At 36.5% G+C, this 12,643-nt stretch overlaps 1 protein-coding gene across 5 annotated transcripts in view; it reads left to right on the top strand.

The window, feature by feature from the left end:
* The window catches only part of EPHA6 (EPH receptor A6), a 1,018,620-nt gene that overhangs the window by 560,517 nt on the left and 445,460 nt on the right, over positions 1–12,643 (top strand). The window lies entirely within an intron of this gene.

Raw genomic sequence — 12,643 nt, 5'->3', positions numbered from 1 at the left:
TGAAGTATGTAACAACACAGACCCGGGGCTCAGGTTAATCTGAGTTTATATCCAGACTCTGCCACTTACTCTCTTGATGACCTCAGACAAATTCCTTCGTATCTCTGTAATGCAGGGATGCAAATACCTACCTTACGGTAATTATTAGGGTTAAAATATTTAAGGCATAGGGCATTGGACAAAATCAAACCTGAAATACTATGAGCTCACCCAAGCCACAAAACAATAGGAGAAACAACACATGAAAGACAAATAACAGTTCTCAGCTAGCTCCTGGATGCCCCATAGCTCATGATTCTGCCCCATCAGAAGAAGCCAAAATCCTGAACTGAGTGATAAGGGCTATGAGGTGCACAGGGGCTTCACTGATGCCAGAGAAAGTATCCGACAGAAGGCAGCTATGGTAGCTTAGTTTCCCTTGAGCTTTTTAAGAACCAAACCTCCAAGAAAAGTCAGTAGCTGGACGGGAGCCAGCTGGCTTGTCCCAGGGCCTGGAGTCTGTGTGCAACAGCAATAATCTAAATGTTTTCTCCAAATTAAAATTTAAAGTAGATGAAAGTTTTATGACATGGATATTTATAGTCCGTTAAGGAAAAGTAGGCCACAAGATAAGACTCTATTCCATGAAAGATATGCCTTAAATATTGAGGAGTTTTCCAATGGTGAAAACTGTTTTTCTGGCAGTTCCTGACCAAATACTTCTGTGTATATAGATGGGCTCTTTGGCTCTTGTACTCCCACACCCACCCATAGATGGAATCATCCCTGTCACCACCAGTGGAGCTGTTGGTTGGAATATGAACAAGTCAGAATCCAACTAAGTCACAGACTGGGTAGGTGGGGAAAGGCAGATTTAGTTTATTTAAGAGTTCAGTGCAGTCATCCAGGACCCATTCTTTATCTCCAACTGATATCCTCAGCCTGTCAGCTTTTGCCCTCAAGCTTTTTTGTTCATAAACTGAATATACCTGCAGCAACTCCAGTCATCACATTTTCACATAGCTATGTTCAAGCCCTAGAAGGAGAAAGTGGCTGTTTCCCTCATATCTTGGTCTGCTGGGGCTGCCAGAACAAAATGCCACCATCCAGGTACTTTAAACAGTAGATATGCACAATTCCAAAGGCTAGAAGTCCATGGTTAGATGCCAGCAGGTCTCTGGTGAGACCTTCCCTCATTTGTAGTTAGCCACCTTCTCACTGTAACAGCATGGCCTTTTCCCTAAGTTGGTGTGGAGAGAAAGCTCTGATGTCACTTCTTTAAGGCCATACCCTTATGATTTCACTTCACCTGTACTACCACATTATAGGCTCTGTCTCCAAGGAGAGTCTCATTGGGATTGGGCCTTCAAATTATGAATTTGGGGGCAATGCAGTTCAGTTACTATTACCTTCTTACTCATGTCCTTTATAAAGTGTGAGAAAAATCTTTCCCAGAAGCCCCAGTTTGACTTATCCTCACGTAAGTCATTATTATCTGGCAAGAAATATAAAATTGCCATGATCGTTTACCCTACTGTGAGTGGTCTCAAACTCCCCTTAAGCACCTGAATACCCAAAAAGTGAGTGAAATCTCTAGGCATAGTGACTGTCATAAAAATAACTTGTAACTTTAGGAAGTGTTGTGCACTTAAAATTTCTTGGGAAGAAGGCCTTCAGAACACAATTTAAAAGAGCTAGCTCAACAGTTGGAGACTTGCCATGTTCTGGTAGTGTGCTTTCACACAAAAATATAATTGTAACATTAAATTAAAATTTTCCATTTTATAATTGCTTTGACTTGCCTTGATATTAAAACAATTAAAATTAATTTTAATAGCTATATATTGTCTTTCCCTAGATAAGAAACAGGAGGATGGGGGATTTGATGAAGTGGTCAAAAGATACAAACTTCCACTTTTAAAATAAATAAATACAAGGAATGTAATGTACAACATGATAAGTATAATTAACACTTGTCAGGCATATCCCCTGGAGAAGGAAATGGCAACCCACCCCAGTATTCTTGCCTGGAGAATCCCATGCATAGAGGAGCGTGGTGGGCTACAGTCCATGTGGTTGCAAGGAGCCAGACACATCTTAGCAACTAAATAAAAGCAAATGTTGTATATGAAAGATAAAAGAAAAAATCCTAAGAGTTTTCATCACAAGGGAAATTATTTTTCCTGTTTCTTCAATGTTGTATGTACGAATGAATGAATACACGGTTACCTCTACTAAGTTCTCATTCCAGAAACAAATATTCGGGTAAATGAGTCATTTATAGACTAAATTCTTAAAGAAAGTACAGTTGTTAGTCATGACTACAAGCTTGTAGTCATGCCACAAGCTTCAGTGGCATGGCAACTTCTTTGCTAAAAGTTTACATGCTTTTTTGAAGTGCTTGATCAGTTGAAAAGACTTTTCATAAACTTTGGTGTTTCTTTCTTTTTTTTTTTTTTTTTTTTGTGGTCGAGAGTTTAATACACCTTTGGGTTCCCACAGTGCAACAGGGGTGGGGGGACAGGATGCACAGGCTCCTGGGCCGCTGACCAGGCAAAGAGGGAGGTGTCGCCATCTGCCGCGTGCTCCTCGTGTGGGTGATGGTGTTTCTGAAATAAATTTCTATAGCAACCATAGTTTTCACTTTTAAAAACTGAATTTTAAATTGAATATTTTTGAAAGCCATATATTAAGACATGATTTCTTTGAGTAAAGAAGCATTAAGTTACAAACATCTAATCACTCTATGGTCTTATCTGAGTTTCTAATAATTTGCAGTACCAATGGAACTACTGTCCTTTATTTAATGCACTGATAAACTTTTTAAACTTAATCTTTGAACAATCATAGTTTTGTGTTTGTACATGAAAAATTATTTTATATAGATTATTTAAGATTAGAAAGTAAGATAGTATGAAAATGACAGCATAGAATAGGATAGTATATGGTTCCTTATAAAAAATGAAATAACATAAGCCAAATATTATTTCTAAAATTCTACATTTATCCTTGTAAAATATAAACCTGAAAATAAGGTTTACCCTGATATTTCATTGAAAACTCAGTTGACTATGATATCCATGCACTGACTTCAGTCTAATTATTTGATTTTATTATGATTTTGTTTTTTTAGTCTAACTTCAAAGTTTAAGACTGAGTGAATATGCATGCATATTAAAACTTGGCAGAAATAAATACTAGATCTTTCTAAATTTAGTCTTATTTTCTTCCAAGTTATTTAAAAACAGGCTTGATTCCTCATGTGAAATAGAGTAGATTTTTTTTGATTATTAACTGTTTCAGATCACTTGAGAATCATTACTATACTTGAAAAGGTAATTTATCATTATCATACTCAAAAAGCATATATTAAGAAACTAATTGTGCATAACTGGTCTAAGTGAGTCCAAATTTCATAAATGTAATTTATGAAATTACATACATACAGGAAGCTAAAAGAATTAGATCAAAAATTAAATATATTTATATCAGAAAAGTGTTTATCATACAATGATCAAAGGTATAATCTATTAAGTTTTCCAGACGCTAAGTAAGAGAGCCAGAGACCCCGGAAGCATACACAATGAGATGGGAATCAGATAGTAATCATAGGTGTGTTTTTTTTCCTTTGATGGAACAGTATTTATAGACATGATGGAGTGGACCTGGCCTTCCTTCTGTGCTTTAGTTACAGTGGTAATATAAATTTACCAAATAGACAATTATCAGAAATAGTTAAAATACCTTACCAAATGAGTTACACATTTCAGTAGGCTTTTTTTTTTTTTTGTACTTTCCTAACTATATAGTGCTTTTTTACTGCCTATAAATTAATTTTTATATCCTAACATTTATTTGTACTTATCTGAATATTGAAGCATATTTCCCATCTCTGCTCCATGTAGCCTTAAAATTGATATTGGTATAAGTTTCCATGCATTATTAAAATCTACTTTCAGTTTATTTTATATCAAAATTCCATTTTACCCACATAAAAGTTTTTAATAAAAGTGAGTAATATTACCTGCAGCTTTATCTTTGATCTGGATTTCAGTTTTTGAAAGTATCAGAGATCTGTTATATGAAATGAAAAGAATCAAAGTTCAGGTCCATGACAAAGCTTCTGAGTAAGACTAACTTCAAGTGTGTTAGTAATGCTTTGACCATTCCAGATATACATATTTTTCTCTTCAAGCTAATCCACAAGCCCTCACACATGCCATTGTCAACATCATCAACCAGTATTTATGCAGGCAGAAATGTAGAGCACTGTGCAAAACAATAAGTCAGGGTAGCATGTAATATCTTATACAAGGTATTTACAGTTTTATATATGCATTTCCCTTGTGGCTTCAGAGTTTTCTAAAAACAAAGGAATGAGTCATGAAGAGAAAGCATAAAAATTGTGGCAGACACAATTGCTTGTCTATCACAAAGCCACCTTTTTTTCTTACCAATATAAACACAATTTGTTCAGGCAGTAATGTGCCCATCCCCAAGGGAATATATATTTTTGCCTAAACTAGTTCTTTCAGTGAAACTTTTGAGGAAGTTTTAATTGAACATGACGTTCATGGGTATTATTCTTGGCCCCCACAATTCAAGTTCATTATACCCCAGACACAGTGACAATTAAAAAATAATAGTACTCTCAAAGTTTTCCAAATAGCACTTAGGGAGTAGTATCACCTAGTTGAGAAATACTCATCTAAATCAATCATGGTAATTCTGTCCTCCTTTGCCAGTTTTTGGTCTAAAAGCAGCCAAATGACCTAGTTCTCACTGATACTATGTCAAGGTAATTTTAATGAATTGCCTTAGGGAAATTTTTTGCTTTCTGGTAAAAGATATACAGTTAGGAAAAGACCTTTGCCTTGTCCCTTCTGCCCTTCCAGCTTTGGCTACTATTAAAAAGGATGGGATAGCTGGAATATTAAACCAATGGTTTCATTATTCTGATCAAAAAGCCTCACTATACAAGCTTTCATTCTGAGAATGGTGAAACAGAAGGATGAACATTTCTAAGCCCTAGAATACATTGTTGAATTGATGAAACATACAGAGAAGATGTGTAAAGGTTTTTATTACTTAAGGCTTAGTCAAATCATCTGTTATCACAAATTAACATAATTGAAAAGATCTGCCCAAAGCATTTTTCATATTGAATCTTTTCTTATGTAACTTATGTGTATATTATTTTACAGATATAGTGACTCCAAGGAAAGAATTGTAGAAAGGAGGGGTAGAGCTGATTGATATTGTTATATGGAAGGAACCAACATAAAATTGTAAAGCAATTATCTTCCAATAAAAATAAAATAAAACTATTCATTTTATTGTTTTATGAGCATCATATTTTTATACACAGTGAGTACACCTTAAAGGACACATTAGATGATGTTTCAGCACACGTTCAGTCTAATTCCCATCATTTGCTTCATATTTTATTATAACAACATCTTCAGTTGGCACAGCTTCTGTCTGAACACTTCCATGATGTAGAAGCTAATAACCTCCAAAGCATCCCATTCCATTTTTGGACAGCTGTCATCATTGGAAAACATGCCTCAGTCCATTCCAAATATGGCTCCCTATTGTTTCCCCAACATTAGTTCTGTGCTCAATGCCTTATAGGAAAAAAAAAAAATCTAATCTCTCATTTCCTGCTAACAGGTTCCAATTAGGCAAGGTTAGCAATAGGAAGACAAGGATAACCTGTGGGATAAAACTAAAATATGAGATGTCAGAGAATTCCAACCTGGCGTATATAGGCCTTGCTAAATGGCCTTGTACATCTCCTGCTAAGCCTATTTGGCTTTCAACTCTCCATCCATTCATTGCCCTTTTATTGGCATTAAACCTGCTATCCTCAAGCTCTAAAAATGAGCAACACACTGCATATGTTCATAACTCTTTTACTAGGGACCAAAAAAGTGGCAGGAGTCCATCCTTCTGTTTGTGCCAAAGTGCAGTTTGTCGATTGAAAGATGTTAGTTGATGCAGTGGGAATGAGCTGGGATATCTCATTTGGCATGCCAACATAGCTCTTACACAGTTATTTCAAATTTTTAAAATAGACTGTGGCCAACTTTCAACTCAGAGGTGACCTAGATCAGGTTATTTAATGCTTATAAAATAGCGACTAAATCTATAATCAAACAAATCCTAAATCCTGAGAAATATCCATGTGATTTTCAAGTAAAAGGGATTTGTTAGGCTTTCTTTTGTTTCTAACAGTATAATATTATTAGATATCCCAGAGAGATATATTAACTCTTGTCAGTTTGGCGAAAAAAATATGTCTTAAGTTTTACCATGTTTAAATTTTTTTCCAAAAATGTAGTTTGAGGAAAATCACTAATAAAAACAAATCTTTTAAAACACTTTTTTCCATTTCTGAAATGACTCTGTTTTCAATGACAGATAGAGGCAACTTACTCTGATGAGTTTAAAATTAAAAATAGAGCATATTTTTGCTTTGAAGTAAAGTAGCTATTCTAGGATAAGAAAATAACTCAAAATCATTAGAAGATTATTATATATGATACAAGCTGTCTGTTTTTCCTGGAAAGAAGGTTAACCTGTTAGTAGTAGAAGGAAGCTTTTTTTTGTTCACAATGTCTGCAAGTTGGGGTGTGGGGAGTGGGAAAGAGGAGTGGAAGATGGGAGTAAATTACTGATTTGCTTATTACCAAGGTAATGTAACTATTATCTTTTATATTGATTTGTCATCACAATTAAAGATGCATCACAACATATGAAAGAAATATTTGGTAATAAATATCACCTTCAGTATGAGGGTGAAAGTGTTACTCACTCAGAGGTGTCTGACTCTCACTTTTTGCCACCCCATGGGCTGTGACCCTCCAAGCCCCTCTCTCCATGGAATTCTCCAAGCAAGAGTACTGGAGTAGGTGGCTGTTCCCTTCTCCAGGGGCTCTTCTAGACCCAGGGATTGAACCTCGGTCTCCCACATTGCAGGCAGATTTTTTTAACCATCTGAGCCACCAGGGAATCCCCAACCCTCAGTGTAGTCAGAAGAGATCATGTAAAGCAATACAAAGATCTAGAAGTCTATGCTAGACTTAATCAAGACAATAATCAGGAGTCCGATGGTCAGATACAGAGCAAGTAAATTTAATTGATCTAACTTTTCTAATACACTACAAGTTTGTGCAAATAGTGTCTGTCTTATTCAATACTTCACACATATTATGAGAATCATTTCCCTTAAAAAAAAAAAAAAAACTCTGTATCTACTGAATGAAGAAAGAAATGAATAAGAAAAATGTGCATTGCTAATTTGGATTTTAGGTTAACAGGAAGAATTTCTGCTTCTGTATAATAGCTGAGTAGCTTCCATTTGACCAGTTGTTCTATAGATAACTATTATAAACTCTGGATAAAATATTAAACAAAATCAAACATTACTCAAAAGACTTGAGAGCTACGCAAAGGAGACAGATGTTTGGGAAGGTTGACACCTGGAGGAAGAGAACAGCACCGGACAAGTTGCCATTTTTACAGTTTTTGCTTGTGATCATTCCCGAGGCTCTGCCATCATAAGTACCTAAGTTGGGAGAGAAAAAATCCTGTCTTACTAGTATGTAGAACCAGAAGACATGTTTGAAGCAACAACAACTGGAAAATGAAGGATGAGAAATGCCATAAAGGAGAGAGCACAGATGGGAAGCCCTAAATTGTGTGTGTAAACTGTACCCTAATCACTGGTTGATTCTGGAACTGTATTGATGAGGGCATATTCTAACAACCATACTAAGGCAAAATGAACTATTTTGGATTTCAGTGATTCCCACCAAAAAAGAGAAGGTTTGCAGTTCAAATTCAATCATTTTATCTATTTCAAATTATAATAATAAGCATGTTCAAATGAACAAAACAAAATGTAGTCTTACTGTTTATCATTTGCAATGGTCGGGATACAATCCAAAATTTTGTGCCATGCAAAGGTATAGGAAAATGTAGCTCAAAAAACAAAAAAATCAATTAATGGAGGCAATCTAAAATGACCCAGATTTTGAAATTAACAGATAAGCAAAATGAGATGTTCTTATAATAATTATGTTAGAGAAAGTAAAAAGCCCAGTAAAAATTATAGATAGAAAAGAAAAATCAGTCGATTCAGTCTCTCAGTCATGTCCAACCCTTTGAGACCTCATGGACTGCAACGCGCCAGGCCTCCCTGTCCATCACCAACTCCGGGAGTTTACTCAAACTCATGTCCACTGAGTCAGTGATGCCATCCAACCATCTCATCCTCTGTCCCCTTCTCCTCCTGCCTTCAACCTTTCCCAGTATCAGGGTCTTTCCAGTGAGTCAGTTCTTTGCATCAGGTGGACAAAGTATTGGAGCTTCAACTTCAGCATCAGTCCTTCCAATGAATATTCAGGACTGATTTCCTTTAGGATGGACTGGTTGGATCTCCTTGCAGTCCAAGGGACTCTCAAGAGTCTTCTCCAACACCACAGTTCAAAAGCATCAATTCTTCGGCGCTCAGCTTTCTTCACAGTCCAACTCTCACAGCCATACATGACCACAGGAAAAACCATAGCCTTGACTAGACGGACCTTTGTTGGCAAAGTAATGTCTCTGGTTTTGAATATGCTATCTAGGTTGGTCATAACTTTCCTTCCAAGGAGTAAGCGTCTTTTAATTTCATGGCTGCAATCACCATTTACAAATGTATAGGGCAAAATCTGATGTATGGTGTAAGAAGAAAAGTAAATAAGCAAGAAATAACATTTAATTTATTTGTCAGTCTTTGTTGTTCAGTCACTCAGTTGTATATGACTCTTTGTAACCCCATGGACTACACACATCAGGTTTCCCTGTCCTTCACTGTCTCCTGGAGTTTGCTCAAACTCATGTCCATTGACTCTATGATGGCATCCAACAGTCATGGACTGGAAATTTGTAAAAGGAGCACATCAAGGCTGCATATTGTCACCCTGCTTATTTAACTTATATACAGAATATGTGATGCAAAATGCTACGCTGGATGAATCACAAGCTGGACTCAAGACAGCCAGGAGAAATATCAATAACCTCATATGTCCTTTATTGTGCCCATCTTTGCATGAAATGTTCCCTTTGTATCTCTAACTTTCTTGAGGAGATCTCTAGTTTTTCCCATTCTATTGATTTCCTCTATTTCTTTGCATTGTTCACTAAAGAATTGCTTTCTTACCTCCTTTCCCTTCTCTCTGCAACTCTGCATTCAAATGGGTATATCTTTCCCTTTCTCCTTTGCCTTTCACTTGTCTTCTTTTCTCAGCTATTTGAATCTTACCATATGGGGTCACACAGAGTTGGACACGGCTGAAGTGACTTAGCAGCAGTAGCAGCATACACATTCTCTGACTACATAGCTAGTGGCCCCACTAGCTATACTAAAATGCTTCCATGTATGCTTATATTGGCCCTTTTAGCTCAATGAAGCTCAGTAAGGAAGGATCTCTGTAGGAGACATTACTCAACTCCCTTCCATCAATAAGATGTGCCCTTTTGAGTTGTTTTCTCTATTTGGTTATTGTGATACACCATGCTGAGTCTTCTGTCTATGGGGAGCAATGATTGCTTCGTTGTTATTCATCTGGTAGGAGCCTCACTGTTTCTCTCTGTGAACAACACAAAGATTTCATAGGTGCATCATTTCTGGCACAAACCAGGCAGCCTGTCTCATTAACATGCTCACCCAGAGTTGCTGTAACTATCAGTAAGAAACTGTGTTAAATAAATGATTTTGCTTTTTCACCTGCTAGGCTCTAATAGCATCTCCAAAGTAATCTTGGTCTAACAGCTTGAGTCTTTTCCAAAAGTGATCAAGTGATCAATTCTTTTTAACACTAAGGGGTAAACTTCAACACTGTGCAAAATTCCAGGTGCAGGAGCAGTTGCCGTGAATAGAAGCAAAAATTTAATATGAGTCATGCAATTTCATATGGGTACCTACTAAGAAATTTTTTAAAGTCATTACACTGTGTCTGCAAGAGACAAGGCAGGGTACCTAAAGTAAATCAGGCAGTTGATCTAAAAATAGATTTTTATTCATTCTGAAAATATTTCTTAAACATTTAACATTTGCCAGGCTTTGCTAGGCACAGAAGATAAAGCAACACATAAGATTGGCATGGTCATAACTTGCATCAAAAGTACATTTTTAGTAAAGGAGAGAAACAAATACAGATGGAATCATTTAATTATAATTTGATGGGAACTGAATACAGGAGAAGGCAATGGCACCCCACTCCAGTACTCTTGCCTGGAAAATCTCATGGACAGAAGAGCCTGGTGGGCTGCAGTCCATGGGGTCGCTAAGAGTCGGACACGACTGAGCCCCTTACTTTCACTTTTCAGTTTTATGCATTGGAGAAGGAAATGACAACCCACTCCAGTGTCTTGCCTGGAGAATCCCAGGGACCGGGGAGCCTGGTGGGCTGCCGTCTATGGGGTCGCACAGAGTCGGACACGACTGAAGCGACTTAGCAGCAGCAGCAGCAGTAATATAATAGAACTTCCCTGCTGGCTCAGAGGTTAAAGCATTTGCCTGCAATGTGGGAGACAATTATGTGATATAATAGACTATTTCAGTGTGCAAGATAGCAAGTAGGTTGGAAATATAGATGTGTCTCATTTTCACTGAAATTAATGCTTCTAAATAACTTACCATAGAGTTTGATAAAGATTTATGTATATAATTTGGTGTTTAATATTGTCAATGTGTTTATTTTTGAGCACATCCACATGTATTTTTAAAAGAATTCATTTAAACTGTATATATATGACAAAATAAGGATATATTACACCTCAGAAGTGTTTATGACAAATAAAACCCATCACATTGAATGTTTATGATTAAAACTCAGGAAATGAGAAAGCTAAATTGTTATAGCACTTAATTATCATTTCACATTTATTATTTGTTTACATATTTTTAGAGCAAATAGTAATTTAAGAACAGGATTTATCTGTTATGATAAGATTTCACTTTTACCATTTCTGATTTTTTCTTTAATTTTGTAGCCTTATCATATTGTGTTAATTTTATTTAAAGGAGTTATATCTGGGCATTTGAAAAAATGTTGGTGTACTTTGTTTCATGTTATTTTATGAAAAATACAGCAACGAACACCCTATGGATTAATTGAATCCACAGTTAAGACTCACATGTTAATTAATTTTAAAGAAAGCCTAATACATTATGCAAACTGCCAAGTCTAGGTGTCAATTTCATTTTTATTTTAATTAGATCATCCAATTTGTGAAGGTACTTATGGTCCAGTAAGTGAAGGAGACGGAAGTGTGGAAGTTCATTAAGATTGCCATGATGCTTCTGGAAGAACAAAACCTATGTTTGAAATAGAAGTACTTCAGTTATTTATAGGATTCGAGAAGAAGTCACCATGGTTATATTTGTATATTTTACTTTTTGTATGAATATACTTATTTAGTATGCTGCTGCTGCTGCTGCTAAGTCACTTCAGTCGTGTCCGACTCTATGCGACCCCATAGACGGCAGCCCACCAGGCTCCCCCATCCCTGGGATTCTCCAGGCAAGAACACTGGAGTGGGTTGCCATTTCCTTCTCCAATGCATGAAAGTGAAATGTGAAAGTGAAGTCGCTCAGTCGTGTCTGACCCTCAGCGACCCCATGGACTGCAGCCTACCAGGCTCTTCCATCCATGGGATTTTCCAGGCAAAAGTACTGGAGTGGGGTGCCATAGGAATCCATAAATAACCCATATTGCCCCTGAAATATATATCAGGAAAGTGTCAGGTTCTACAAAGACAAAAGTAAATTATTTCTGCAGGTTATCCAAGCTTATATTTTTTCCTAAAGTTATAGCAAACTTTTCAGCATCAGATTGCAATGTGAGTTTGTGGGACAGTCCTTGGCCTGGGAATCAGGATACCAGGGTTTGTGTCTCATTATAAAATAATGCTATGCTATGCTAAGTCACTTCAGTCATGTCTGACTCTGTGGGATCTCATAGATGGCAGCCCACCAGGCTTCCCCGTCCCTGGGATTCTCCAGGCAAGAACACTGGAGTGGGTTGCCATTGCAAATTAACCTCAAAACTCTTTTAGAATGATGTTCTAGAGTCCATAGTGGGCATACAGACTTTTTTTTTTGCCTTTTTCGATCCTTATACTTTTACTTATTTTTAAAAGCCCTGAATTAGCTATAGAAAACAGTACAGCAGTTTTCTAAAAATTAAAAATAGAGTTACGATTTGATCCAGCAATTCTACTTCTAGGTTTATACACAAAAGAATTGAACGCACTAACAGATATTTGTATACTCATATTCTTAGCAGCATTATTCACAGAAGCCAAAAAGTGGAAACAACTGAAGTGCTCACCAACAAATGAATGGATAAACAAAATGTGGTCTATACATACAATAGAATAGTATTCTGCTTAACATCAGAAAATATGATACGTGTCACAGCATGGATGAATCTTGAGGACTTTATGCTAAATAAAACAAGTCAGTCATAAAAGGATAAATAGTGTGTGACTGTATTATATGAGGTACCTAGAGTATTCAAATTCAAAGAGAAAGTTGCCAAGGGCTAGAAGAGGGGGAAATGTGGAAGTTATTGTTTAGTGAGCACATATTTTCAATTTAAGAAGATGAAAA

This window comes from Bos grunniens, chromosome 1 (assembly GCF_055505025.1).
Source record: "Bos grunniens cultivar Pamir isolate PY7600 chromosome 1, Bosgru_T2T1.0, whole genome shotgun sequence".
Lineage (NCBI taxonomy): Eukaryota > Metazoa > Chordata > Mammalia > Artiodactyla > Bovidae > Bos > Bos grunniens.
This window is presented reverse-complemented; position numbering and strand designations above follow the sequence as displayed.